General features: G+C 39.0%; 1 protein-coding gene across 3 annotated transcripts in view; it reads left to right on the forward strand.

Annotated features, from left to right (window-relative positions):
• The first annotated feature begins 16,611 nt into the window (after positions 1 to 16,611).
• FBXL4 (F-box and leucine rich repeat protein 4) overlaps positions 16,612 to 26,587 on the forward strand; it is a 70,532-nt gene continuing 60,556 nt past the window's right edge. For 2 of the 3 annotated variants that reach the window (XM_082475229.1, XM_082475231.1), the window contains exon 1: positions 16,612 to 16,761. The gene's annotated coding sequence lies outside the window, so the exon portion shown is untranslated. Of the gene's footprint in view, positions 16,762 to 18,886; positions 18,906 to 26,587 lie in introns of those variants that run through there. The other variant, XM_082475230.1, reaches the window with a different exon arrangement.

The raw sequence follows: 26,587 nt of genomic DNA on the forward strand, positions 1-26,587 counted from the left end.
AGCCTTTGCATTAGCAGTTGCTTCATCAGTTGTATTTCTTCCTGACAACATGCCATTGAAATGCCTGCTATGGCTGCCTGCTTTTCTAGGAGTAAGGATTTCATACCTGTGCAGTGCTCTCTGCTCCCTGCCTTGTCTCCCTGTGGTCTGTCTATACCTACTCTGCTCCAGGGCAGTGCCATGGGAAGCACTTTGCATCTCATGCTCCATTTCTGGGAGGAGGGAGTAGACAGAACTGGACTGAAACAGGCTCTTCTACTGCACAGAATGTATGGAGTTTACGATACCTTGTGGCATCTCAGGGGTTTATTGGTTAACCGTTTCATACCCATTTTAAGAGTAGGTGATGATTATGCCAAACATGGACTGTCTGCATTTTCCTAGTTCAAGTTTATCAAAATAAATTAAATACCTTTTTTTTTCATTACAGGATGATAATATGGTTTTCCTCTTTTGATTTATTAATACATTTTCTACTATTGAACTATCCTTGCATTTTTGAAATTAACTTTGCTAGGTCATTCTTTTTTTTAAAAAAATTTTTCTTTTTTATTTATTTAGTTTTTGGCTATGTTGGATCTTCGTTGCTACACGCGGGCTTTCTCCAGTTGCGACGAGCGGTGGCTTCTCTTGTTGCAGAGCACGGGCTCTAGGCGTGCGGGCTTCAGCAGTTGTGGCTCACGGGCTCTACAGTGCAGGCTCAGTAGTTGTGGCGCACAGGCTTAGTTGCTCAGCGGCACATGGGATCTTCCCGGACCAGGGCTCGAACCCGTGTCCTCTGCATTGGCAGGCGGACGCTTAACCACTGCGCCACCAGGGAAGCCCCTAGGTCATTCTTTAACGTTTAAAAATATTCAAACTAAATGGGCTCATCTTTTACTTAGGAGTTTTGTGTCAGTTCTTTTAAGGGCAGTTGGTTTGAAGTTTGTATTCTCCTTGTTAGAATGGATGCTAACTTCATGTAAGGGAGAGAAACAGTTTCTTTCTATATCTATGTTCTGGACCAGTTTATATAACATAGAAAAAATTTGTTCCTGGAAAGTTTGAAATAATTCATCTGTAAAACCATCTGCGTCCTGCACATTTTTGAGGAGTAGTTCTGTGACAACTTTATTTTTTACATGAAAATTGATTTATTTAGATTTTCTACCTCGTCAAGGGCCAATTTTGGTAATTTATATTTTCTTAGACTACTGTTCATTTCTTTCTGATTTTATTATTATAGAGATGTGCAAAGTATTTTCTTGGAGTTCTTTTAATATCCTTTCTGTTCTCTTTTTCATTTCTGTCTTTGTGTATAGGGTACTTCTGGCAGCATAATTGCTTTTTGTATGATTGTTAGAAGTCAAGTCATTTTTAGATAAATTCTTTAGATGAAGTCCTATACATACAGTGTTATGAATTGGAGCTCTGGTCCTAATCATGCTATAAAAATACCAATGTTAATCATAAAGTAAATGCAAGGAAATTATAAAATATAGTTAATTAGAAGCAAATATTTATAAATTCATAAAACAAATATTTACAATAAAATATATATTGCAAATATCCCATTTTGAGGATTTTTCTCTGTGGAATTTCTTTAAATGAATTCAGAAAGTTTGGATTGAGATTGTTTTTCTTTGTTTCTTGAAAGGTTCCTTGAAGCAAATACAGATGCTCTTCATTGATCAAGGTAAGATCTTCTGCCTTAAGAATTCCACTGTGCAGGGTTTTTGAATGGTAAATTCTGGAAGGTAGGGCTATTTTCATGATAATTCTATATGACTGATCATAGGGTACAAGGGGTAGAGATGAATCTGGACAGAGAGGCAGAGAGCAGTTCATGATGTGTCCTGTATGTTATGTACCATCTACAAAACTTTGGGCTAGATCCTTGTAAACAATGGAGAGTCATTGAAGAGTTTTAACCATTTGTGTAGTGTGATCATATTGCATTTTATAAATATAACTCTGCCAATATGAGGCATGGATTAGAAGAAAGAAAGCATGAAGGCAGAGAGACCAGTTAAGAAGTCAGGGAAATGACTTAGGAGACAGAAGAGATAGATTCAAACAATATTTAAAAGGTGAAATGGCAAGTCTTAGAGACCAATTAAATGTGAAGGGTGGGGTAAAGGAAGACATTTAGATTGGTTTCCAGATCACTCATGGCCAGAATGATTGGGTGAATGACGGTATCATTTGTTAAGGTAATTTGGAAAAGGAACAGGTGTTAGTGGGAAGATGATAAATTGCTTTGCACATATTGAATGTTCAATGAATGTTCTATGGCACATTCAAGAAGAGCTGTGTGTGGGAGCCAGCTGTATATACTAGTCTAAAATTCAGCAGAGAGGTTTGAGCTGGATCATGAATTCTGGCACGATTAGAATACGCTAACCAAAGGCATGAGATGAGTTTGCCTAGAGAGTGTTTTGTGGAAGAATGAAGAGGGCCAGGACCAAACCCTGGGAAATACCACAGTTTAAAAACCATTATATTTATTTATTTATTTATTTTAAAATATTTATTTATTCACTTATTTATTTACTTTTGGCTGTGTGGGTCTTCGTTGCTGCACGCAGGCTTTCTCTAGTTGCAGCGAGTGGGGGCTACTCTTTGTTGTGGTGCATGGGCTTCTCATTGCAGTGGCTTCTCTGTTGCAGAGTATGGGCTCCAGGCACATGGGCTTCAGTAGTTGCGGCACACGGGCTCAGTAGTTGTGGCTTGGGGGCTCTAGAGCGCAGGGTCAGTAGTTGTGGCGCATGGGCTTAGTTGCTCTGTGGCATGTGGAATCTTCCCGGACCAGGGATCGAACCCATGTCCCCTGCATTGGCAGGTGGATTCTTAACCACTGCACCATGAGGGAAGTCCCAAAACCGTTACACTGAAATAAAGTGTTTTCATCACGCCCTCCCAAAATTCGATCCTCTCTTCTGATGAATATCTTTTGAAGCCCTTAGGCTCAAACCTTCAGGTCATATTCCTTCCTCTCCTGCTGAGTCTATTCTCTTCAAGTGTCTCCTCTCTGACCCTTACTCTCCATTCTCCCTGCCCATTCCCTAGACCCCTAATGTCACCCACCTGGCACGAGCCCTCCAGCCTCAGAAAAGGCTCTCTTATCTGAGATCATCGGGGCCAATGGCTTTCAATGTTGTTTTTCAGTCTGTTTAAGCAGAGAATTGTAAAAATAATGACACTCAGATACCTTATGAACATATAAATATACACTCACTCATCTTTCGATGTAGCCGTAACATTTTCCTGACTGTTGATCCATTTATTGCTATTCTATATTGTCCTCTTAAAAGCTATATCCATAGTGAATAATAATAATAGTAATAATAATAATAATAATAACAGCCCTTCTTTAACACTTTCAATGTAGCAGATACTCTTGTATGCACTTTAAAAAATTTAAACTCTATTAATCCTTACTGCAAACTCTGAGGTAGGTACTATTAGTAACCTTATTTTACAGATAAGAAAACTGAGGCACATAAAGGTTAGGTAAGTCTCATAGACAGCAAATAATAGAACTGGAATTGGATTTAGTAAGTTTAGCTCTATAGGCTCTTACTTGCTGCGCTACACTCTGAAAGTGCAAAACTCTTACAAAGTAACTCGACTATAGAATTTTTTTAGATGTTCATTTCCCCCCCCCCCTATCTTTTACCTGTCTCACCCACCCTTAATCTTACAGCATTTATTACACTCTTATTTAGTCTTTCCCAAAGCAGGTAGTTTCGTTTTTACAGAAACTACCACCCTCTTTCCTTTTGCACTCATAATTAACTTTGTCTTAAAATATTTAAATTATGTAATTGCAACTAAAGTTCATACACAACTTTGGGAACAAATATCATGACTCTTGGTCAGCAAGCAACTCATCTGGAAAGAGGAAGAACACAAGGGCGTGTTTGGGTATATCTTCCTGGTCTCCGCATCCAGCGATTTGAGACACAGCATTGAGAGCAGAGATTAATGAGGCATTTCAGTTACGAGGGGGTCAGTTAAGAGAACTTCTGCTTTCTCTCAATTTCCAGTGTCTTGCTCTTCTGATCCATTCTGCCCAGGACTTTCAGGGTGAGTCATTTTCCTAAATGATTAAGTCACTCACCTGATCGAAAACATGCAACCGTTTCTCCATTGCCACAGAACAAAGTCTTGAGTCCAACAGAAAACCTAAATTCTCAGCATAAAGTCTTCCTTGATTTATCCCAGACTGATCTCGGGTGGCCTGGGCCTGCAGCGGCTTGAAGCAGGGTTTCAGTTCCCGGCCAGTGATTGAGGTCTGGTCGTGGCGGTGAGATCACCGAATCCTAGCCACTAGACCAGTGGTCAGTGACAAAGCCCTGGCCCTACAGCTTTGCAGGAAAAGAATTCCCACAAAGACGGAAAGTAGTGAAACAAGTATTTATTAGGAGAAAAAAAGAAGTACAGTACGTGTGGATAGACACACAGGTGGGCTCAGAGAGAGAGTCGCTCCCTTGAGGCAGTTTGAATCACTGTTATGGGGCATTTCTTCCAGGTTTCCTTTGACCAATTATTTTGATTTGCCTGGTTCAAAGTCCGTATTTGGTGTATCTCAGGATCGTCCCACGTGTGCGGGCACATCTCTTTGCCAAGATGGATTCTACCGAAGAGGCCTATGGGTAGTGAACGTCAGTTGGCATCACTCCCTTTTTGACCTCCAAGGAGCCTTTCTGCTCATGTGTAGTCAGGTCTCCTGACTTTGAGAATGAGGAATATGTGGTCTCTTATCTTCTATCTGGGCGGGGCCCAGCCTCCTCTCTCAATTGTCTTATTGTTCCCATCTCGGAATGGAATATTGGTCTCCAGGGAAGGAGCTCAGACCTTTGCCCTGAGGGCCCATCTATCTCCTGCCTCAAAGCCACCTCTCTAAATACATTTTTCCTCTCCATGCTCCAGGAATATTAATCTATACTGAGTTTGAGTTTTGAAAACCCATAATCAACTTTATTAATAATTCCCCTAGGCAGCATGTAGGCTTCTTATTAAGTCCTCTGCCCCCTCTCTTTATTCTAGAAACTGCAACAGCTGCAAGGGGTATAGGAAAGGGAAGGAGAAAGGCAGAAACAGAGTACACAGGATCGGTTGTATGAGCTCTCCAAGGCCCTGTGGCAGATTTTCCTGATATGGCTATGGCAATATTTCTGCTTCAGACATGTTCTTAAGAACGTTGCCATTCTTCCCTCCAAGAGGTGGGGTCTCTGTTTTCTCCCTGTGATTTGGGACGGGAACTTGTAACCACTTCTGCAATGTAATGCTATATAACTTCCAAAGCTAGGGTATAGAAAGGATATAGTCTACATATGGCCCTCTCCCTTAGGATGCTTGCCCTTTGAACTCTGCCACCATATTGTGATGAACTCAAACTAGCTTTTTAGCCTAGAGACCATATGCAGAAGCCCAAGTGGAGAGGAACTCCAGGCCCTAGCTGACAGCCAGTATTAACTGCACGACACGTGAGTGAATGAGCCTCCAGATGATTCCAGCCCTTAGCTTTGCAGTCTTCCAACTGGGGCCCAGAAAGTATAGAACAGAGGCAAGCCGACCCCACTCTACTCTGTCCAAAACCTGATCCACAGAATCTGTGAGCATAATAAATTGTTGTTTTTCTCCACCAACTTTTGGAGTAATTTGTTATGCAGTCATAGTAAGTGAAACAGGCCCTTTGTACAAATAAGTAGATAAATAGGGGTCCTCGTCCCATAATTTTGAGTTAGAAATGGTTGGAGAAGCCCCTCCCTTTGAAGACTACTTGCTCAATATTTTTATCCCCAACTCCTACTGCCCTTTACTACCGGGTTCCACTGGAGTATGAAGTGGAACTGGGGGCCTGGACTTGAAGTCTCAGCCAACAGCCCCTCACCCCAGGGGCCTCCTGTGCCTCCCCCCACCATCTTCCCTGTGCTCCGATTTTGTCAGATGGCCGCCAGCACAGTATCGCCGGATGATTCTTTTTTCCTTCTGCGAACTCCTTAAGCTCCTGCTTAACGTTGACTGTGTTGGTTAATGCCAACCTCAGTTATCTTGGGCCATTAGAAGCAGTGAAATTATAGTGTATGTGCTCCCTAGAAAATCACTTCTGCTTTAGAATTTCATCACATACCAATCCGTGTTCAATAACAATATTTTCACAACATTGATCAAAAGGGGGCAAAATGATCACAGTATGCTGTGGGTAAAAAAAGGGTTGGCGATATTTTGCTATTCTTGGCAACTCTCTCTTATCACTAGTCCCCCAAAACTCTTCCTGCCTCTTTTTCCCCTGCAGGCTCTTCTTCATGTCCTTGCCTTTGCCTGGAAATCCTTGGAATTTTACCTATCTTTTTTAGCTCTGTTCAACACACCAACTCCTTTAAGTAGCCATGCTTGGTGGCATCTTATCCAACTTTATGCTCCTTCAGAATTTTGTTTATAATGCTTTTAAGTCCTCTTCTTGTGATTAACATATCTGTACATATGGATTATGTCCTTGGCTAGGGAGTGAGGTCTTTGTTAGTGTTTATGTCCTCCGCACTTAGCAGAATACCTTTCACATAAGAGATCCACAGCACAAGTTTGTTGACTTAAATTTCTGAGTTAAATTTCTAAATGACAAGGAATGGTGAAATATTATAATAAGGTTATAATAGTATAATAAGGTTTATATGATATGTATTTATTATATATGATTATAAGCTTCAGAAATTTAAAACTGATTAGAGTCTTTGAGTCTGGTGTGTATGTGTATGTGTGTGAATAGATATATACGTAAGTATAAAAATATATATATATATTTACATGCAACGTAAATTAGTGTCTCATTTCCTTCACATTTCTATAAATTATTGTTCCCCCTATTTGGGCTTAACTTTGTATTTAATTTTAGAAAAGGCTTCAAGGGACTTACCTGGGAGAACCAAGGAATTTTAGTGATGGCAAGTTATCACACACATCTAGTGTTTAATCTGCATAGTTGGTAGAAGTGTACCCTAATTATTTGGTTCTGATTAAGAATTAATAAACCCTTACAGCAGCTGAATGTGAAAATTTGAACATGGAAAGTGATAAAAAATATGACAAGAGGGAGCAAGAAAAAAATGTTAACTTTTTAAAATATTTATTTATTTATTTTTGGCTGCATTGGGTCTTCATTGCTGCGCGCGGGCTTTCTCTAGTTGCGGCGAGTGGGGGCTACTCTTCGCTGCAGTGCACGGGCGTCTCATTGCAGTGGCTTCTCTTGTTGCGGAGCACAGGCTCTAGGTGCGCAGGCTTCAGTAGTTGTGGCTCGTGGGCTCTAGAGCGCAGGCTCAGTAGTCGTGGTGCATGGGCTTAGCTGCTCCGAGGCATGTGGGATCTTCCCAGACCAGGGATCGAACTCGTGTCCCCTGCATTGGCAGGTGGATTCTTAACCACTGTGCCACCAAGGAAGCCCAATGTTAATGTTTTAACATAGCTTTTACTTTAAGTTAAAAAGTGTTATTAGCATATTTCTATTTCAAAATATTTGCTAGAATGAATAGCTTCTACTTTGGAAGTGAGATAAACTACATAAAATAATTGTTTAGAAAAAGTACACATGAATGAATTGTTCCTTACTAACAATATGATATACATCTTCCATTCAAAGATATTAATATCAATCCTTTCTTTATGCAAAACTTTTTCCAGCTACAGCATTTCAATTAACATACCCATCTATTTCCATATGAACAGGGATCTGTGCTAATTTTACACTAATTTCTAAGATGAATAATTGAGATATTGGATGCAACGCCTCAAAAAACTGAATCTTGTTTGGTGCTTGAAGTAACAAGTCCTGAGCCGTGAGTTAATCAAGAAAACTATAGATAGGTCTTCATTAACATACCAAGAATCAGCCCACCAATAACGAAATCACTGAACATGCACATTTAATGGTGCAAAATTCAATCACATTTAACTCAGCCTGAAAATATCAGTATCTTAATAATTCCTTGTGTTTATATAGATGAGAAACTTTCCTGTGGAGAGAGCAAAGTTCTTTTGCATATCTTGATTAACCACATTTAAGAGCAAGTGCCATTATCCGCGCTTGACAAAATATCAAGAAGGTGAAGTAACTTAGCCAAGGTCACACTGACAGAGAGAGATCTAAATCAGCTCTAGACATCTTGGCTGCAATTAACACTCTCCTGAATCCAGAAATAAACAAGACAAAATATATTTCTATACTTGGATGCTTCCAAGATATTATAAGGTCTCAAATGGTACTGTCACCCACCTGTGCCTCCCTCCCAGTGCTATATGCAATGAGTGAGGAAGTGTGGAAAGCAAAGGAGGCACCTGCCAGCGGTTTTGAAGCCTTGATTCTGGAAAAGGATGTAAATGGAAACCAGAGACACATCTATGTACCCAACTATTTTGAGCTGTGGCTTGGTCATAAACATTCTATAGTATGGTTCAAGGGTGCTGTAACGTGATCCTTTGTGAGCATAGAATCAGGCACAAAGCACCCAGTCATAATATGGACCCCTTTAAAAACGCTAGAGGATGAAGGTTGCCATGTATGTGGTGCTGAGGAGCCCCAGATGCTGGTCAATCATGGAATAAGGGGTAGAGGAAGTCTGAAAGGGAGGTGAAATTGGCAGAGTTGTCCTAGGCTCTTGGTATGTCCCCAGTCCTTCCTCAGATGTAATTTTGCGGCCTGGTTGGTACTTGTGTCTGGATCGAGAAAGAGTTAAAAAAAAAAAAAAAAGAGAGAGAGAAGGAAAGAAAAGAAAAACTCAGATTAGAAGTTAGGGTTGATACTAGATCTGGATTGGAAAATAAAAGGTACATCTGTCCTCATTCCTCTGTCCTGTGGCACTGGAAGTGAAACTCATTTGTCACCCTGGACTAGATGCTCTTTAGAAATCCTTCTAGTTATATCATTTTCGTATCCTGCTTAAGTAAAGAGCTTTTGAAAATTACAGAACAAAAAATTTTTTTCCCAAATGCTCTAGTCTGTTAATTGCCCTCTCTGAATGCATGAAAGTGTGATTGTTTTCTTAAAGGTATAACTTAAGGCAGATATAGCACTACAAGGTCATCTCAAGAGGAACAGGTAAAAGAGCAAGATGTCCTCTGTTTAGATACATCAATATCTAAAAAAAAGCTCACAGAGAATGTCAACTGACTGATTCAACACATTTCCAGAAGATGAAGGTATATTAGAATCCTGAAGAAAACAAGGCAGAGAAAACTTTGCTCATTAATCAACAATTACTGGTAGCTAGTCAATATCACAGGTTTGATAAAGTGCCAGAGCCCACTGATGGTATGAGAACATTAAGTCTTTGGTCACAAAGTCACAGCAAGACCTCGTTCAGATTTACTTTGGAGCTGTCTGGGCTTGGAGCTGTTGCTGTGAATAACAAATCTGATATTTTTCTTATGCCCCCATTTCTGTGCTGCACTTGCACTTGGTGAAAACAAAAGCAGGCCAGAGCAGAGTAGCAGCTAGAGATTGGCATTACTGGTTGAGAACTTTGACACATAGAAAGCTAAACTCACCCAGCTCATGTAGTCTTGGCACATGCCAGAATTCAATCTCCAAAACTCTGCTAATACTGGCTGTTGGCTTCCTCAATTACCTTGAAAGAAGGGCCAGCTACAGTCTTCTGAGACTAAAGGGATACCCACTTGGGCTATCACCTCATAGATTTTTCTCTTGCACCGGCCTTTTCAGTAAAATGAAAATAGAATCTAGATTACCTCCCCCTATTCCCAAGGAAATTTAAAACCATCTAAAGGAGTGACACACACATTTAACAAGATTCTATCCACTTACTACCTTATTCAAGACTTCAGTTAAAGTTGAGATATTGCTCTGTAATATTGGTGCTTGGTCATGCTAAATCTTCATAGGTCAGATACAATATTCGCAAGTGAAATGGCCTAAAGCTTTCTATTCAAAGTGTAGTTCAAGGCTTTGTAGCATCCATATAGCCTGGGGATTGTTACAAGTTCAGAACTCAAGCTCCACCCAAAATCAGAATCTGTATTTTAACGTGATTCCCAGGAGACTCAGATTCACATTAAAGTACTGGCATATATGACTTTTACTATTTTTACGACAAATGGTATTTGTCAGGCGTTCCTTGTGAAAGAATGCCTACTTAGATTCCTACTTGAAGTCAGAAGCACAGACAGAGTTGGAATAGAATAAACCACCAAACACAATTTGTATGTAAGGTCCAACTCTCTGTCTAAATGAACATAAATTCTTATTAGTGGGAGAATAAATAGTGATATTGTCCTTACCAAAAAATGGCCCCTCCCGTCTTCAAAATATGACCTTCACAGAAAGTAGCTCAAAAACCCACTCTTCTGAATTTCAAATACTTGTGTTGTTTCCCTAAAGAGGTACTTTTCAGTGACTGCATTAAGCTTGCTTCCTAGCTGCACTAAAGGCTATGGGAAAATATTCATTACTAGGGAAATAGGACATACAAATATGAAATTAGCTCAAGACCTCTCATCCTATAAAATAGTCCAACACTATATGAATAGCAATCTACTTAGTAAATAAAGTGCTCGGTTCCATAACTGATTGATCCCGGCTGACCATTGTTAAATCTTGTCTGGCCCATCTCCAAGACGTTTGTGTTGTCCTGGCAGCCGCAGGCGTTCTCAGGGGGCAGGAGACCAAGAGGAGGGAGGAAGGGGGAACGCTGCCAGCAGCCCATCCTGGATTCTCACCCTCTTCTTTTAGTGACTTGCTTTGTGAGTCATTTAACTTGGAGGAAAGACCCCCTACTCTAAAGCAATCAGATCTGTCACCATTAAAGGCTGAAATGATAAGCAAGAAAAAAAATAGCAGAAAGATAGTGTATAATAGGAACTTTATCCTTGGTAACATTTTGAGGAACCCATTGAAGAAGAAAGTCAATTTCTCCTCAAAACTTGGAAAACTTCTACCAATTTATAACCAGAAGAAAGAGAGAGAGAAAAAAAGAAAGCTACTTTTAAATTTATTTTCTATGTTTCTTTGACATAGAGGAATTTTTCCCAATAATAAGGCACTGAGGATTCTAACCAAGAAATCTCAAACAGTTATAGTATCACAAAGGATGATACTTATAGATACGCTTTTAGGGTGCTTCTTGCCAGATGATGTTTGTCTGCTCACACACCATCCAGAAGAGATAATGCTGGATGAAGGAAATAGGTCGTCAGTGGGTACTGGGTTTGGGGGAAGCTTTATAATAAAGGTTCACCAATTATTGTAAAGATTTCATTTTAAATTATGCATAATAAATTATTCTTGGTTCATTTGTATTTACTATATAGGTGATATTATTATTATTTTTAAAATAAATTTATTTATTTTATTTATTTATTTTTGGCTCCATTGGGTCTTTGTTGCAGTGCACGGGCTTCTCATTGTGGTGGATTCTCTTGTTGCGGAGCATGGGCTCCCGGTGTGCAGCCTTCAGTAGTTGTGGCACATGGGCTCAGTAGTTGTGGCTCACAGGCTCTAGTGTGCAGGCTCAGTAGTTGTGGCTCACGGGCTTAGTTGCTCTGCGGCATGTGGGATATTCCCGGACCAGGGCTTGGACCCGTGTCTCCTGCATTGGCAGGCGGATTCTTAACCACTGTGCCACCAGGGAAGTCCCTGTGATATTATTTATATTAACTTGATGGGGAAAATAGTTATGGCTCAGTAACAAAAAGAGGATATACTTCTTTATGTTCCAATGGATATACGTAACCTAGAAAATCATATTTTCATAATTTTCTTTTAAATAAATACATAGATTATATTACAGTGGGGCCAGGATATTCACACTTGTGCCAGAGCACAAATAAATGAGTGAATACTGAGTGTTTATCTGGATAATCCAGTCACCTCAAATCTTCCACTGAGGACAAAATAGTTGTAAGGGATTAAAGACTTTGAATTATATGGAACATTACTACTGAAACTCTCAGTCACATATCACTTTTGCTTTACCTGTATGGACAGAGAATATTTGCTTTTCTTCTGTCGATTACCATGCCACTCTGTGAATAGACCATAGGGATCTGCCTAATGCAGACACACAGGAGCTCTTTTAAAAGCATCTCCACTTAAAAAAGGAAAAGTAGGAAGGAGAGGGATTGTAGCCTCAACTGGGTTTAGTGGAGGTCCTGACCACAAGCTTCATTTTCACAGCTGTGTGTTCCATCCATCGTAGAACCACAGGTGTGAAGGTACTTCAGGAAGAGATCTATTCTGTCTACTGTCTCCAGGTGGTATTTCTCCTATATTATTCTTGACCAGTGAGAATCATTTATCAATGCTAAAATTTTAAGTAAATGATTCAAGCTATAGAAGAAAGAACAGTACAAACAGTATGAGTTAGATAAGTTATTTTAAAAATATATTTTAAAAATATTTAAAAGTATATTGCAAGATATCCCTTCAAGGCCTGTGTAGATTGTCTAAAGTTTTATCTGGTTAGTTTAAACCATCTTACTGGTTTGTAATTAGTATTCACTTATCAAAGATATTAGAAGTTGTAAGTTAGGAGACCTATATTCAAGTCTTGGCTTTGCCAGCAACTTACCATAAGTCTTTGGGTAAATTAGTCACATTTTCTGGGCTTTTCTCACCTCTGGTGACAATGGGAAGGATTAGACTAGAATGAACTTGAAGGCTCTGTTCTGACACTTTGTACTGGAAAGACTCAATTTCTGATCTTCAACACCTTGTAATAAATATTAATAATATTCATACACTGCATACTACTTTATAGCTCACAGATTACTTTCAAATATATGATTTCTTTTAACTCTCTCCAGTGCCTGTGAGTTAGGCGCATTTCATAGACCTGGGAACAAGCTCAGAGAAGTTGTAACTTATCCAAGATCACAGCGTTACTTACATTGCAGAGCTAGATAGACAGGTCTTCCTACTCCCAAGTTCAATTTTCTTTCTATTGTATTCAGCTCTTTCAAGGTTATGGTAATATAGAAGCACGGATTAGTTTAGTTTTTGTTAAATAATAACATGAAAATGTGGTATCATTAAAAAACAAAAAAGAAAAAACAAAAACCCCAAAGCCTCTGGATTTAAAGTCAGAGAACTAAGTTTCATGGACAGTTCTGACATTTTGATTTGGGGAAGTCACCTAACCTCTCTGAGCCCCAGTTTCCTGATCTGTAAAAAACGAGGTTTGGACTACATGACTTTTGGGCTTACTTCTGGCTTAAAATTCTTATTTTCTTCTTAACGGCTACGACTATTTCTAGACTAATTTTGTGATAGGTTAATATTAAAGTGAAACTCTTTTCTAGACTGTAGGAGGTTTTAAAAAGTACACTGATAGACCACTTTCACTACCTATTATTCATGCTCTTTGGCCACCTGCAAATTAAAAACCTTGGGCTAATATTACTGACTGAATGCCATTTTCCAACAAACTAGTTAAGATTTCACAGAGGGGTAAATTATTTTGGCTGAGTTATGTAGGAAATGTATGGAGTTGCATTTTCTGAGAGGTCTTGACAGAAGAACTTACTTGGGAACCAACGGCAGAAAACCTAAGGGAGTTCACTATGAAGACATTTGGGGTCCTCTTGGCAGCGTATTGAATGACATCTCTGCCTCTCTGGTATAGTATCTTAATGCCATACTTACTCATTGCCCTGAAAGTTTATAACTGGTAGAAATTTCTTTTTAAGATGAAGAAAAGGGACTTCCCTGGTGGCGCAGTGGTTAAGAATCCACCTGCCAATGCAGGGGACACGGGTTTGAGCCCTGGTCCGGGAAGATCCCACATGCCTCGGAGCAACTAAGCCCGTGCGCCACAACTACTGAGTCTGCGCTCTAGAGCCCGCGAGTCACAACTACTGAGCACGTGTGCCAGAACTACTGAAGCCCGAGCGCCTAGAGCCTGTGCTCCGCAACAAGAGAAGCCACTGTGATGAGAAGCCTGCGAACCACAACAAAGAGTAGCTCCCGCTCGCTGCAACTAGAGAAAGCCTGCACTCAGCAACGAAGACCCAATGCAGCCAAAAAGTAAATAAAATAAATAAATAAATATAAAGATGAAGAAAAATCACTTGAAAATAGCAGAGGGTATGACGGTGAGTGTTTCAAGAGTTAGAGACAAAGAAGAGTTTTGAACCTGCTGCTTCTTTGCCCGCCTCCCCATCCGAGCAGAACATTGTAACTTTTGAAGCTAACATAGAATGGATCATAAGCAACTTGCTGAGCTGGTGACTTTATGCACAATTAAGCTTTGTTGGGACTTTCTTTATTTGTAATAGCACTGTTACGGCGTGGGATGCTATTCAGCTCTAAACAACATTCCATTTAATAACGAGGCATTAGTTCACCCATTAAATCAGTGCCATCATGAACTGATAAGTATCACCCTTTTCCTTGGCCTCACTTGGCTCTTCTGCCCAGCAAACAAAGCACGGCAATGGCATGGCCCTTGAGATGAGAAGGATGGAGGGAGGATAGATTGAACAATGATGATCAAAATTCCATCTACTCACAGAAATGGAACTTTGCCATGGTCTTTTCCTTTCCTTAAATATAACCTTATATACGTTCCAAGCAGCACTTCAAGTGCCTTTAAAAACAACAGCACCAACTACTACATCTCTTACACACCAAAAAAAAAAAAAAAAAAAAAGGAAATGTATGGAAGGGAATGCAAAAGATGTGCACTGACAAATATGAGTAAGAATGTTCATAGCAGTATCACTTGTAACAATCAAAACTAAAAACAGCTCAATGTCCATCAGGAGTAGAATAGATAAATAACTTAACGGTATATTTGTGCAGCAGAAACTCGAGAAACTACCACTACACTCAACAGTATGAATAACTCTCACAAACCTAATTTTGAGAGAAAGAAACCAGATTCAAAAGAGTGTACATATAGTGTATGAATCCATCTACATAAAGGCAAAAGTTAGCAAAACGAACCTCTGGTATTAGAAGTCAGGATAATGGTTACCTTTGAGGAGGAGTAAAGGGTAGAGATTTAGAAGAGCAAGGAGAGGCTTCTGAGTGCTAGTAATTATTTTTTTTTTATCTGAGTGATGAATACATGTGTATGTTCACTTTTCATCAAACTCTGCGTTATATTTTGTGTCTTTTTCTAAAGACATTTTTTACTTCAATGAAAAGTTTATTTACAAATTATATGAGAAATGAGAAACTGTTTTAGTAAGACTGAGTGAGTGCTCTATGGACATCAGCTCAATTAAGTCTAGCTGGCAACCATAAACAGTTTCATTTACTTACAATTAATTTATTATTTGTAATCCATTCTTTATTTTAGAATAAATCGAGATTTACAGAAAAGTTGCAAAGATGATACAGAGAGTTCCCTTATATCACTCATCCATTTTCCTTTTATTGTTAATATTTTATGTTACAATAGTACCTTTGTTACAACTAAGAAACCAGCACTGGTACATCACTATTAACTAATTTCCACTCTTTATTCTAGTAGAACTAGATTTCCCACTAATGTTCTTTTCATGTTCCAGGATCCCATTCGAAATACCATGTTACATTTAGTGGTCCTGTCTCCTAAGGGAGAGGGCTCTGGTCTGTGACAATTTCTCAGTTTTTCTTCTTTTTTTGTTTTCATTAACTTGGCATTTAGTTCAGGTTTTTTATAGGATACCTGGGCTTTCTGCTGTTTTCTCAAGGTTAGACAGGGTTTACAGGTTTTGAGGAAGACTATCACAGAGATGAAGTACCCTTTTCATCTCACCATATCAAGGCACATGCTATCAACTTGGCTTATCACTAACCGTGTTAACTTCCATCTGGCCAAGGAAGTGTTTCCCAGCTTTCTCCACAATGAAGCTACTTTCCCCTCCTTTCCATATTCTTTGCAAGCAAGTCACCAAGTGCTGGCCACACTCAAGGAGAGTTGAGGGTGGAATGGGGATTAAGCTTCAATTCTGTTAAAAATTTTCCATTTTTATATACAATTTATACTGCACATCATGTATTAGCTCAGTTCATGTATTAATTTATAAATAAATATCATTATTTTGCCTCTTTAGGAGCAATTAGATAGCAAGTAATGTGTAGGTCAACCTTTCTTCAGTATTAAATGTTTTCCATCTTAATGGAAACCTTGCAATATGCAAGATAAATATGCAAACTAAAAAAAGAGTAATATTGTATCTACTCAAAATACATTAAAATGATTAAGGGAGACCGTGAGAGCATCTTCTTCAACAGAGATAATGATCACGGCCTTCGGAATGTTGGGAGGGAGGTGAGCCTGCAGGAAGGACTTGTATCTGGGACAGAAGAGGTTTGCAAACTTGGTGAATTATGCCTTTAGAGCGCCTATAACTTTTGTTCCACTTTTCCTCTGAGAACCTTAACATCAGTAATCCCTGTGCATCCCCTGACCCAACAACTCTAGACTGGAGAAGTCCTAGCAGGCCGATAAGAGGAAGAGATTATTTCCGCGGTACATTTGCAACCGCTGCCTTCTGGGGAGTAACGGGCAATTTGTAGGGTACGACTCCGGCAGGGAAGGCAGTAGGAAGCTCTTCCCCTCGGCCTAGGAGAGGCGGTCCAGACGCCGCTGTGGCCCCGCCCCGTCCCTGGCCCCGCCCCTCCGCGCAGCCTGCGCTTCTTCCTTCCGGGTCGTGCTCGGCCGGGCGTGCCGTTGCGCCGCTGTGCGGAGCCTGGAAGTCGCCCCCGCGCCCCGGCCTCCCCGCGCCGGCTGGTCGCTGGTGGAGCCTACGGCGCGCGCCTCTACCGGACCCTGCAGGGTACGGCCCTTCCTTTACTTCTCCCTCCTGCGGGTCTCCGTCTTCCTCTTTCGGTGCTGGGGCTGGGCCGGGCCCGGGCGGAGCCGCGCTTCGGGGAGCCCGGGCGCCCGGCAGAGGTTCCCTCCCCGGCCTTACTGGCCCCGCCGCCCGCCTGCGCTTGCTGGGCTTGCTGGTGACCCTGCAAACAGCTTACTTGCTTCGGGCGCTGCTTCTCTGCTCGACTGTCTGCCGGGCGTGAGGCGTCGCCCAGTGCGCGCGGCGCAGGGTTGTTTACACCGCGGGGTTGGCGGGTAGTGCTGACCCTGCAGCCCCGAGTTGGCCACCTGCCCGCCTGTGTACTTGTTGCCTCCTGCGCGTGCTTCCTTGATTTCTTTTTGGCACCCGATGGTTTTTACCTAACCAGGCCCATGTCTTAATTCAGGACTGCCACGAGATACCCGGCAGCAGCCCTGTTCCTATGTTTTAGGGATATCCTTAGAATACAGTGTGATGATGAACATCCACTTAGCCTCCTTGTCAGCATGTTTGCAGTGGGAGTGGTTTTGGATTTCCTTGATGGTTTCCCGAACGCTCGTTGCCACAAAGCCTCGCTTGCAGTCACAAATTAAAATATACAAATAACTAGAAAGTCAAGATGCTATAAACCTGTGGTCAGGTAGTTGCGTTGGCAAGGATGCTGTGTCTGGCTTTATGCCCCGGAGGACTCACGGCAGGTGCGGGGATCTTGCCTGCTTTGGTCTGTTAGAGGACACAAGCTGCTTTTACTGCTTCTTGGTATTCTTAAGTTCAGAATATAAGTACATTTTTTTCCCCTTAAAGCTCACTTCATTGCTTCTGTTGTCCTATATTACATATTGTACCTGTTGGTTGAGTAGAGAGAGATTTTCCAGAGACATCAGTGTTTCTCTAGCCCTTTATTAGATACTAAGTTTTTTGGGGAAAGGGACATGTCCTTATTTTTCTAGTGACAGTATGCATCACCCCGTAGTAGGTGTTCTACTCGTTCATTGAATTGGATCCTTCGTTCCACACTTCCTTTCTGAGTACCATATCTTTTCTTTTCTTTCTCTCTCTTTCTCTCTTTTTTTCTTTTTACTACTGTCCCAAATTTTGGCTTTTCTGAGTCCTGCATTTTCATACTCTTCCCTTCTGTTATGGACTTGAAAATCAGAGAGGTCAGCTCAATGTAAGATGGTTAATTCCTTTTTACTAGCGCCGCGATCCAGTAATGCAATTATAGTCCTCTGTACAGTGACATCGTAAAATGTTCCTGTTTATCTTTTACTTCTAAATATGGCCAGTTAACAAAAACCGCCCTTTCTTTCTTTACTGGGTTAGTCTCATTGCCTCACCCTCTTAAATTTTGCTGTGATCAACATAATCGGTTTTAACTTCATGGATCTAACTCTGATATCCTCTGAAGAAAGACCTTTTGCCACGTGAATTGTATATAAGTGTCCTCCTCTGTTTTCTTCTAGTACTTTTAATGGTCTTATTCTTTTTTTTTTTTTTTAATTTTATTTATTTATTTATTTATTTATGGCTGTGTTGGGTCTTTGTTTCTGTGCCAGGGCTTTCTCTAGTTGTGGCAAGTGGGGGCCACTCTTCATCGCGGTGCATGGGCCTCTCACTATCGCGGCCTCTCTTGTTGCGGAGCACAGGCTCCAGACACGCAGGCTCAGTAGTTGTGGCTCACGGGCCTAGTTGCTCCGCGGCATGTGGGATCTTCCCAGACCAGGGCTCGAACCCGTGTCCCCTGCATTGGCAGGCAGATTCTCAACCACTGCGCCACCAGGGAAGCCCAATGGTCTTATTCTTCATATTGAAATCTTTAACCTACCTCAATTATATTTTAGTATAAGGACGGAATTAAGGCCCTTTTTTTCCTCTCTCCTAGTTGTTAGTCATTGTCCCCGTCATCATTTGTTGAATTCTGTTTTTCCCTACTGATGGCAAGTACTGTATTTATCTGAGGTCCTAATTGTTGTATATTCTTGGGACTTTTTCTGAATTAATGTTTAGCAGTCTCTGGCTTCCTGTACTGATACCATGCTGGTCTTATTACTTTAGCTTCATAATGTGTTTTAGTGTCTAGTGATTCAAACAGTACCTAAATATTTTTGGAATGGACACATTTAGTGAGGGTAAGTTGATTTCCTTTTTTACCCCTTCCTCCCTACTCCACCCCCTCCTTAAAGTTTCTTGCCTCTTGTTGAAATTATTTTTTAGCTTGCCTTTCTCATGGTCAGTTGAGTCATTAACCATTGTTAAATAAATCCCTTCTCTTGCTAACTCACAACTCGCCATGTTAGAGTTGCTCCTCAGAGATGTACCTAGAAAAGCAGCTTGATTCAAATCTGCATGTCTTTTGACTTTGCATTGTGTACTAGTAAGTGGAGTGTGTCTCTCCTCATCAGCTGTGACTCGGGATGTTCTGTACCTGGTTTCAGTAGCTCTAAGGGATAAATGCCTATAGAAGTGATCCCTGGGACTGCACCATGCCCATTTGTATTTTACTATCCCAGTTGAACATCTTAAACGTAATGAATTTTCAAGTGTTGCTATAATAGATACTTAGAAATGTTATTAGATCATAAAATAAATGTATACGTTCTTTAAAAAAAAGTCAAGTAATACAGAAATAGCCAAAGGGGAAAGTAAAAGTGTGGTATGCCCATCTATCTGGTAACCCCATTTCCCAGAGATCATCACTGTTTAATCACTTGTTCTCTTTCCTTCCAGACATTAAAAATACATGTGTATAAGCCTATGTGTGTTTCATAACTGGCAGTATACTACGTATAAGTTTCATTAACTGCCAGTTAGTAATAATTGATGAACATCTTTCTGTGTCAGTGCATATACCATTATCTTTTTAAAGTATTTTGATATTTCATTGTAGGAATAACCCAAAATTTATTTAACCAATCCTCTGGTGATATTTAGGCTATTCCAAATTTATTTCTGTTAGAAACAAAGCCTCAGGGATTACTTTTGTGTGCACGTATTTGCACATTTACTTAGTTCCTTAGTGTGAATGCTTAGACGTGGAATTGCTGGGTCAAAGGCTATACACGTTTTAAAATTATGATAGATTGTTCCATATTTCTCTTCAAAAGGTTGTCATAAGAGTAAATTTATACAGTTTCTGAGAATGCTGTCTGCTGTTGCTGTATCATTGCCAGGAATTGTCAAGGCTGAGTTTTACCCTACTTGCAAGCTCATAGTTTTATGGTTGCTGGTAGAAGACATGAGATCCTGGGTCAGAGACAAAGCACAGCAATAACAGTAACCAGAGGATCATCATTGTCTTGTGCCATTTCCTTGAACCCTAATTTCCACAGGGTGACGTGATGAGGGTCAGATGATTCTAGCACATGCAGTAGATTGCATTACAAGAGAGGAACCCTGAGCTTAGGGAACCTGACTCATTCATAATAGGCTGCAAGTAAACCTGCCTAACCTTTGCCCTAGAGAGAGACATTATCTTTATTATGCTGGATAGTAAAAAAAAAAAAAACAAACCTTCCCTCTACTCCAGAGGGAGACCTCTCTTTATCTGCCAACAATGTTTGCTGTATAAATACCCTTGAAAGGATAATTTGGAACAGAGATTATCAGTGACCCTGCTTATAGGATATGCAGAAATGTGAGAGACCTGTGAAGAATTTTCCTGGAAAAAAAATCACTGCTAAAATGGTATCACTTTTTACATCTTAGTAATTTTATGGATGAAAAGTAGTATTTTTACTGTTTTAATTTTGCATTTTTCTGCTTATTGATGGAGTTGAATATCTGTAAATGTTTTGTTACTTACCTGTTCATATTCTTTGCTTAGTTTTCTGTTGAAGTGTTCCTCTTTTTCTTACTGATTTGTAATAGCTCTTTACATGCCATGCTATCAATGACCTGGTACACCATTTGCTAGTATTTTTTCATAGTTTATTCTTTACATGCTGTTTCTGGGAGCTTTTGCCATGTAGAAATCTTTAATATGTATGTTGTCAGTTCTGTGTTCTATTCCTTTATGGCCTCCTGAGTTTCCATTCCAAGGTTTTTAAAATACTCTTTGTACATATTCTCTTATTGGATATTTTGTATTATATATTTAGATTTTTTAAAAAAATGGTTGCTTTGATAATATAGTTGACCAGTGAATAACATGGGTTTGAATTGCATTTGCTAGTATGATGTGGATTTTTTTTCAATAGTAAATGCTCAGTACTACACAGTCCACTGTTGGTTGAATCTGCAAAACTGAGGATAAGGAGAAACTGTGTATATGCAGGGCCAACTATAAGTTATACATGGATTTTCAACTGCACAGAGGTCCCATGCGCCTAACCCCTGCATTGTTCAAGGATCAACTCTGTATTCTAAATTTACTTTTCTAAATGTATGGACATTTTCCCAAAACATTTTTGATAAGCTGTCCTTCCCCTGTTTTTGGTTTGACACATTCATTGTACTATATCCTTATTTACTGTTTTCTCAAAACTGACAAATCAGTAAGCAAAATATATTAGTCTCTTACTGTGACTGTGAATTTGGTTGGATTCATCCTTAAAGATGTTTGTTCTTAGTGGATTTTAATCTTATAAAATATAAATATTTTTTGTTCTGTTTAATGATTTCTGATATTACTGTTGCCATCTCTGTCAGTTTTGTGTATACTGGATAGATCTTTATTGCCCATATGTTTCTTTCAGTTATTCTACATCATTTTACTTTACTTGCCTCTCTTATAAATGTAAAACATCATCTAGCTAGACTTTCATTTTTCCTTAAAACCTTCCCCCCTCCCAACTTGAAAGTTTGTCTTTATTTATTATTTATTTTGCTTTGTTAGAAAACTTTTTTAAAAAGATAATTATAGATTCACAAGCACTTAAAAGAAATTATACAGGAAGATCTTATGTATATACTTCACCCAGTTTCTTCCTGTGGTAACATCTTGCATAACTATAGCACAATAGTACATGCAGGAAATTGACATTGACACAATCTGCACACTTTACTCAGATTTCATCAGTTTTATCACTACAGGCACTTGTGTGTGTATGTGTGTTCTCTGACATTTTATGTAGATCTTGTCACCACCACCATAGTCAAAATACAGAATCACTCCATTATAAGGATCGCTTGCAAAAGGGCTTACTTCTTAATAGGAAAATTTAACCTATTCATATTTACTTTTTTTCTCCTCTGCAAGTTTGGAAATTCTAAAACCATGTAGAATTGACTTTCTGTTGCCCTCACACCTCCATTTAATAAAGTGAGACCTTGACTCCTTGCCTTCCCCACATTCTTGGTTCTATTGATTTGATTTCCTTTTTAAATCACTTATCTTCTGTTTTATTCCCTAACCATCCTTTTCAACTTTACCACTACTGCATCTATAATGATTTAGACTTAACTATAAGGTCACTGGTTACTTGAATATTATGTCTTCCCTTTTTAAAAATTATTTACTTTAGTTCATTTGTTTTTTGACTGGAATACTTTCTTGAGTAATGTTTTTAAGAAGAGTTATGGGAAGTATACTTGCATGTCCAGAAACAGTTTTCTGTTTGTTGTTTGTTTTTCTATGTGAATAAGAGTTTGAGTCAGTTCTTTTTCCTTAAGGATTTCTAAAATATTACAGTATCTTCTAGCATTTTCTTGAATTTTCATCAGCTTCAATCTCTTCTTGAATTCACTTTATATAGATATTAGGTTTCTTGCATCTGTGTTCCAGGTTACTTATTATTTTTTTCATTTAGATTTTCAGTTTATTTTGAATACCGTGACTTTAATTTCCACGAACTTAAAAAAAATTTTTTTTCTAAATTAGCTTGTACTTATTTTATGGATCCTATGCCCTATTAATTCACACTAAAGATAATAGTTGTTATTTTAAAACTCTTCTATTTTTTGCATTAACTTTTATTAGAGACCACTTGCTCTAATTACCCAAGTTATTTCTATGTCTTTAACATGGCTAATTCTACTCATATATATAAATTCAGATCTGTAGTGACTGATTTGTTCCTGGTCGGGAATCACTCTGAAGTCATGAAGGTCTCTTTTCTGGGCAGGTGGTCCCCAAGGGCCAGGTGAGCGGCTGGGGCTCTGAGATCAGGCTTTGCCCTGTGCATAATGAATGGGCAGGACATGCCAACTAGTAGATACCTTTCAGGATGTGCTGGTCAAAAACAGACTAATAAGCTAGGATGCCCATAAACAAGCCGATTCTGGGATACCAAATCTCCAACTTGACTGTCTTGGTCCACAGCAAAGACTGAAAACAGAAGCATACAGAACAGTTTCATTGCTGTAAAAATTCTTTTGCGTGGCCCCTTTGTAGTCATTGGAAGCAACCCTGTCTTCTCCCCTAACTCCCCGGTAACCACTGATCTGCTTTCCTTCGCTATAATTTAGCCTTTTCCAGAGTATCATGTACATGAGATTAAACAATTAGGTAGCCTTTGTGTGTCTTCTTTCAGTTAAAAAATGCGTTTTAAGAGTCATCTCTGCTATTGCCTGAATCCGTGACTCATTCCTTGTTATTACTGAGTAGTATTTCATTGGATAGGTGTACCACTGTTTATCCATTTGCCTGTTGAAGGACATCTTGGATATTTCCAGATTGGAGTGATGATGAATAAATCTGCTATAAACATTTGTGTACAGGTTTTTGTTTAAATACAGGTTTTAATACACTTGGGTAAATACCTAAAAGTGGGATTGCTGGATGGTTTGGTAAGAGTATGTAAACTTTATAATAAACTGTCAGACTTTCCCAAAGTGGGTGTACCATTTTGTATTCCCACTGGAAGTGTTTGTAGCATCCAGTTTGATATCTTAAAATTTGAATGATCTGTATTTAACTGTTCCCAGATTTAAGATATTAAACACTATCTGTCTTAGGGTTTATTCTTTTGAAACTGCTCTTAAGTAAAACACTTGCTAGGACACACAAAAATATGTCATAAAAGACAAATGATAAATTGCCCTTAAAAATTGAAAACTTTTCTCTTTAAAAGATATTATCAAATAGATGAAAAGGCAAGGGCTTCCCTGGTGGCACAGTGGTTAAGAATCTGCCTGCCAATGCAGGGGACACAGGTTCGAGCCCTGCTCTGGCAAGATCCCACATGCCGTGGAGCAACTAAGCCCACGAGCCACAACTACTGAGCCTGTGGGCCGCAACTACTGAAGCCCGCGAGCCTAGAGCCCATGCTCCGCAATAAGAGAAGTCACCACAATGAGAGGTCTGCACACCGCAATGAAGAGGAGCCCCTGCTCGCCGCAACTAGAGAAAGCCCGCTCACAGCTACGAAGACCCAATGCAGTCAAAAATAAATAAATAAAATAAATGTATAGAAAAAAAAAGGCAAGCACAGACTGGAAGAAACTATTTGCAAAAGATATATCTGATAAAGATTGTATCTAGAATGTATAAAGAACTTTTTCAACTCAATAAATAATAAGAAAACAAAAAACCAATGAAAATGGGCAAAATAGACATTTCACTGAAGAAGATACATATGGCAAATAAGAACATGAAAAGATGCTCCACATCATTACTATTCCATTGAGAAATGCAAACTAAAACTGTAGGGTATCACCACCCAACCACTGGAATGTCTAAAGACTGACAATATTAACTGTTGATGAAGATGTGGAGCAGCTAGAACTCTCACTTATTGCTGGTGGGAATGTAAAATGTTACAGCCATTTTGGAAACATTTTGGTCCTAGAAACAACCCAAATGTCTGTCAGCAGGTGAATGAATATGTCTGTATAATAGATATGATTTAGCAAGAAAGGAACAAACTACTGTTACATGTAACAACAGGGAAAAATCTCAGTTATGCTGAGCAAAATAAATTAGACACGAAAGTACATACATATTTCACTTATATGTTAACTCTAGAATAAAGGACAATCTGATTTATAGTGACAGCAAGCAGATCAGTTTTTTCCTGGCACAGTGAGTGGATGGGTGATTGGGAGAATAGAGATATTCTATATCTCGGTCCTGGTGGTGGTTGCATTGGTATATGTCTTTGTCAAAACTCATTGAACTGTACACTTAAAATGGAGTACATGTTTTGGAATGTAAATTATACCCCAAAGTTAATTTAACAGTATTACGCCATTTTAACTAATGGCTCTTTTAGCTTGAATGGCTAGCAGTGACATACCTATGACCTTGTACTTGGATTTTTGTTAAGAAGGCTAAATAAATTCAGTATATTTTTATTAGGTAAAATGCTCTTTATTTTAATGTACAAATGTATAGTTAGTATTTGGCTAAAATAAACTCACATTTACTTTATGGTTTTAATAGCTAGAGAGAGATTGTTTTCTCTCTTTAGTGTGTCCATTAAAATTATCTGCCACCAGATATTCTTAATTTTTAATACTGTAGGTTTTAGTTAAATATACATTGTGTGTCTGCTAAAGGTTTAGGGTTATTATAGTTCTTCCCATTCAGATGGTTTATTCTTATTCATCATTAAACAATTAAGAAACATGTAAAATAGAGATAATATAGCATTAGTGACATTTGTAAGTAAGGTACTTTATAGTGTCATACCTGTGTAATTAGAAACATGTCCCTCTTCGTCACTCGTGAGATAGTATCTTGGGTAGGAAGAGGGTTTCCAGATCTATTGTATCAGAAAATCACCATTCATTTATCCTACAGTTGTGTGTGTGTGTGTGTGTGTTTTTAACATTGACTCCTTAATTCCTTTTTCTTGCTACTAAAGATTGCTTATGAAATAGTTAATAAGTTTAGATATGCTTGTTAAAGTCTAGGAAAGAAAGAGGAGAAATAAAACATTCTGTAGCACTAACCATTGTCAATTCCTAGTTTAAATTGATTCTAAACCTCCTTTGTTTTCTGACAAGTTTATTCCTAGTTTCACTGGTTAGGCACTTCCTGCTTAGTCCTCACCATTTGTTCATTAACTCAGCAGAAATTTTGAAGAGCCCACTGTGTTCCATACTTTTTGTATTTTCAAAGCTGACCTTGATTCCTGGAAGAGAAATGGATACTGTTTACCTCTTTGGTTTTCAAGATTTTTCCCTGGCCTTTAGGTTTTTCTTCCTGGTTGGTTCCCTTGCCTTCTCCTTCTGCTTTATATGCCTGGATTTTCAAAAAGCCTTGAAGCTGGATAGGAAGCTCTCTTCTCTCTGTTCATCCACATGGTTCAGTTAAGAACTCAACCTGTTTATTCTATATTGGGGCCTTGTTGGTTAAAAAGTATAGTCATAATAAAAATGTTTCAACTGGAGGAGAATTTACTTAGAGGAAGAGAGAAACGTCAAGTAATAATATTCAACCCCCAATAGTCTCCTTCCTGACACTGTCATATTTTTTCAATATAGTACATTGTAAGTAATTAAGGGATGCTTTTGTTAAGACTTTGCTTCTCCTTAGCATATCTAATACCTGAACAATATTAACCTGTCATTTTACCCTTACTCTTATATTATTGCCTCTCTTGGCCTGTCTCTTTTCTTTTGCTTGAGGTTATCCCTTTTTTTTTAAAGAACTTCTTTTTCATCCACAGTTTTTCCAGTTCTCCATAATCACCGTATGTTAAGACTTAACAGAGATTTGGAGTGTTAAAAAAAATCATCATATTTGAGAGAATAGCTTTCTTTTACCTCTCTAATCATCTCTTTCATGAATCTTTTTTTAATTTCAATCAGAGTTTCTTTGTGGCCAAGGTCAGGTCTTTTTACGTATTCAAGGCTGCTTTTGTACTAACAGAAATTAGTACAAAAAGTTACCACTTTTTTACATTCTCTTTGAACAGTAAAATTTCAA

This window comes from Balaenoptera physalus, assembly GCF_965194825.1.
Source record: "Balaenoptera physalus genome assembly, chromosome: 9".
NCBI classification, from domain to species: domain Eukaryota; kingdom Metazoa; phylum Chordata; class Mammalia; order Artiodactyla; family Balaenopteridae; genus Balaenoptera; species Balaenoptera physalus.